The sequence below is a fragment of the Melanotaenia boesemani genome, chromosome 24, assembly GCF_017639745.1.
Source record: "Melanotaenia boesemani isolate fMelBoe1 chromosome 24, fMelBoe1.pri, whole genome shotgun sequence".
Lineage (NCBI taxonomy): Eukaryota > Metazoa > Chordata > Actinopteri > Atheriniformes > Melanotaeniidae > Melanotaenia > Melanotaenia boesemani.
This window is the reverse complement of record NC_055705.1, coordinates 19,653,764-19,658,168: the sequence shown is the minus strand read 5'-3', so window position 1 is coordinate 19,658,168 and position 4,405 is coordinate 19,653,764. Positions and strand designations below refer to the sequence as shown.

At 40.0% G+C, this 4,405-nt stretch overlaps 1 long non-coding RNA gene across 1 annotated transcript; it reads right to left on the bottom strand.

The window, feature by feature from the left end:
• Nucleotides 1–1,635: 1,635 nt before the first annotated feature.
• LOC121635500 lies at nt 1,636–3,837 on the bottom strand. The gene is made up of 2 exons (XR_006009471.1): nt 3,732–3,837; nt 1,636–1,961 (listed from the first exon to the last, which is right to left on the bottom strand). It is a non-coding gene; the product is annotated as an uncharacterized LOC121635500 (long non-coding RNA).
• Nucleotides 3,838–4,405: the final 568 nt, after the last annotated feature.

Below are 4,405 nucleotides of genomic sequence, written 5' to 3'. Positions count from 1 at the left end.
TGAAACAGTGTGATTTGACTTTGTTTTCTTTTCATGTTTTTTCTCTGCATTCCTTCTACATTAACTACTCGTACCGCCCAAAAAAATCTTATTCCTCTTCTTTTTCTGCTGCTGCTGCATCTTCTTCCTCCTCTCATCCGCCACTCTTTAAGTCGCGGTTGTATAGCAACCAGCCACCAGCCGATAGGAACGCAGGTCAGGATCAGGACAGAGGGCCAAGCTGCTTTCTCTCTGCGGTGGCTCAACGTCACTTTTAACGGAATTCCTCATGGTCTAAACTTCGTGGCTAATTTATGACCAGGAAAGTAAAAGTTATGTTACGAAACATGTTGATACGCTTCTTTGAGCATTTTTTAGTGGTTATATGTAAATTTGTGACCTTTTCTAGTGGGTATACGGCGGAAACCTGCGTATTACGTAGACTACACCACTGGTTTTAATGGTAAAACATGCTGAGTTGTGTATGATAATCAATATATATTTGTCACACTGTTGGGACTGAAGGTTTCAACATGACTTTTCTTGCCTTGGTCCACACTGCAAAACATACTTGTTTGTTTTCATTAGATTTGTTTACATTTTTTAGCCACTTCTTTTCTACAAATGGGCATCAACATTACTTGACTCACAAATTTTCCTTTTATGGCTAGAAAAAAAAGACAAAACACAAATGCACATTTGGAGATTTAAAGGAGTCATGGCAGCATGTAAAAGACTGTTACCCAGGAGACTGGGGTTTGAGGCCCATATAAAAGCTGTCTGTTTCCTGCATTTTTCATAAGATTCAAAGCTCAGCTCTTTCCCATCCTAAATTTCAACTTTTAAGTTGAAGAAGAAGTTAGAAGCTGCCTTTGTTTTACTAACATTGCGGTAAACATAATATAATTACTTGTTAGGTGAAAGCAATGTTAGTGCAGTTCCAATGGCTCAGGGTCTCAGAAATATATAAAAGTTATATTTAGAAACATATAGAAATACACATAAAGCTCAGAAAAAGAACTGTGCTATGGTGTGCTATGAAGGAACATGGGCACAATTTGAGCAGATGCATAAATATATCTACATAAATCTATTTTATCAAGAATAAAATAGTTATTATCACTTTTTTAAATCAGCTCACATTTCTCATCCACTAAAGTATCTACTTAAAACCATGTTCTATTGAAGAAATTCTGATTCAGCAAGAGTGCATTCCCATGCTAGTTTCAACACGCATGCGGTAACATACAGTTAGCACTAATGAAGAGTTAGCAACCTGCAGCCAGCTTACAACAAACGGATTATTTCTGTTGAGTAATACAGGTGAACACCCTTAATTAGACAGGTACAGTTCATTAACCATCATAAAATAATTAGGTGAGTTAGTCTTATATTTGCATGAGTTGAGTAATTTTTATTTATTCATTTATTTATTTCTTTAAGGTCACCTTAATTAAGTACTGTAATTATGGCAGTCCGCCTAGTCCTTTTAGTCTTTTTTTTTCAATAAAAGTGTCAGAAAATAGTATTTTAGTAAAATACTTTGCACTTTTTTTGAGGACAAATGTACCTTTAAAAATATATCAAGTATTTGTCATTCTAATGTATTCTTAATGCTTATAACAGTGTCTAAATACAAAAAAGTAAAAAAACGGATTTGAAATATCACCAGGTTTTGCTTTATGAACAATTCAAATGTATAGGAACAAAAAATCCAATATTACAGAAATGAAATTTAACCTATTTTACAACATCACAAAAAGTTTTGTTTGCCTGCAGCTTTCAGTTTTCATATTTGAGGCTTTTATATTTGTAGATTTTCAGGCGTTTTTTAGCAGCCATGGTAGATGGTGAAGCAGTTCCTGTCTAGCTGAAGACAGAGGCCAACTTTGCACTCCAAACACATCCAGGGTGTACATCTTTTGCACAGAGTGCATTGTTTCCTCCCTTGGCTTGCCTTCTGACTTCTGCTTGTGTCCTCCCTGGTGTTAGTGGGGACAGGAAAATGGCCTTGAGTCGGCGGTTTAGGAGGACCAGACATTCCAAGCAGCTTTGCACAGAGCTCCTCCTGAAAAGCCTGGCGCGTCATCGGCTTCTGCTGCTGCCTCTTGCTGAGCTCTTTGTGCACAATGAAGCTGTTGGTGACAGCTATGTCCAGAAGGTGCTGAAACACTGTCATGGGCCATCTTTTTGTTTTCCTGTGCACCGTGTTTGTCCCCAGCATCTGGTCAGAGGTGTCCACTCCCCCCATGTACTTGTTATATTCACCCACAGCTGTGGGTCTTGGGACAGGGACCCTATGACTATGCCCATCAGCAGTCTTCTGCCACCGCAGGACAGTCTCACCAGTGTAAACTGGATGAAGAGTGGAGATGATGGAGACTTCCCTGGTATCCATCCACTTTATGAACAGCAGGTCACCATCCCTGATCCACCTGATGGAGCCTCTCTCAGATCTTTTGTCCAGGCTATTCTCCAGAGTTTTTGGGACTCCAGCTCTGCCCTTCCTGTAGGTTCCACATGCCCCAAACCCCTGCTGGCTAAAATGACGGAACAAGAGAGGGCTTGTGTAAAAATTGTCGCAGTAAACAATGTAGCCACTCCCCAGGTACTCCTTATTCACCAGCTCTGCCACCACGTCAAAAGAAAGCCCATTACCTGAGGCATCCTGATTTTTCCCTGTGTACAGCTTGAAGTCAACTGTGTACCCATTTACATCAGCTAACACAAAAAATTTAATTCCCCACTTTGTAGGCTTGGCTTTCATGTATTGCTTAAGTGTGAGCCTTGCTTTTGTGGCCACCATCCTTTCATCGACTGAGATGTGCTGCTTTGGATGATATACACTCTTGCAGCGGTTTCTGATCAGTTCAATGAGAGGTCTGACCTTTTGCAGGGTGTCATATTCCTCTGTACCCTTCTTCAGTTCATTGACAGCATCTTTTTCTGGATCACTCATGTGCAAGTTTGAGGTGATTGCCCGAAACCTGTCTCTTGACATGACTGAAGCAGGAAAAGCCACATGAAAAATTGTTTTTGTCCTCCAGTAGTCGGACATTTTTGGGAGGTTGCAGACAGACATAAACAGCATCATACCCAGGTATTTTGAAAGCTCCTGTGGGGTTAGGTTAGTCCAAACAAACTTTTTTCCCCTCTCCAAATTTTTCTGGACATTTCGGTTCGTGTTGTCACACAAAAGCTTGAGGACCTCAGTGTCAAAAAAGAGGGAAAAAATTTCATCTGGAGCATGTGTGCCAGTGGTCAGAGGGGGTTGGACGCCAGTGCTACGTTTAGGGCTAAATCTAGGTGGGTGAGGATTGGCAGTATCGCGGTCTGCCTCTGTTTTCCAGGCCTCGTGATGATGTGGTGACCTGCTACGATGGCCATCTCCAGCAGTATCATCACCTCTGCTCCTTGGACCTTGGCCACGGATCTGACTTCGTCCCCTCCTTTTATCATCCTTACTGAATGGACCTTCATCAGTGTAATATCTAAAAAATATATAAAAATCATGAGATTAGAAAATATTCACAAAAAGAGAATATAATCTTGTTTCTACAGTAAAATGAAGGCCTACACGAATACACAGAATGTAGAAAATTTATCAAGCATAAATAAAGTCATTTCAGACAAAGCCAGTAAAAAACATGTACTAGATATGAAAGCACATCATCATTATTATTTTTATTTTTATTATTATTATTATTATGAAAATAGGAATAGATGTTCAGTGCATACAAACTGTCACTTACTGTGTTTGAGAGGATGTTGCTGCACCGGTCTCATCCTGTTCATCCTTCTCCAGAAATCTCTGGGGGACTTTCCTCTCTCTGTCTGATCTCCTCAGATGATCTCTTTCCATTATTTACAGATTTATTTACACAATTCTACAATGACTACAAATAATTAGGCCAGGAAATATGGAAAAAAAACTAACTTCAGCAAGAAAAGTGGAATGATGAAGAAAAAAGATGAATTACAGCAAAAAAGAGAAAAAACACACTAAAACAATAAAAAACTATACTAATCCTTTTATTTACAATTACAAAATATTATTTACAGAAGGTATCTACACAAAACACGTCGAGAAAACCCGCTAGATGGCACTAAAATCACCGCTACGATCCGACAGATGTTCTCTCGTTCTCCGCTACTGCTTCCCACAGTTGTTTCCCGCCGCTGCTCCTTTTGCCCCGCCCACTCGTGCGTAACCCGCGAAAACCGTAACATGCCATATATCAACAGAAAGCTACGTTTCTTGGCTTTCAGAATCTGTTGATAGCGTAAATGGTCGCGGAGTTACGCTAATTTGAATCGCGGGTGTCATTTTCTATCGGCGGCGATAGAATCGTACTTAAAGGGTACCAAAGTTCAATAATTGGCCTTTACACCAACCAGAGGGACAGAATCATTAGTGTTTAACCAT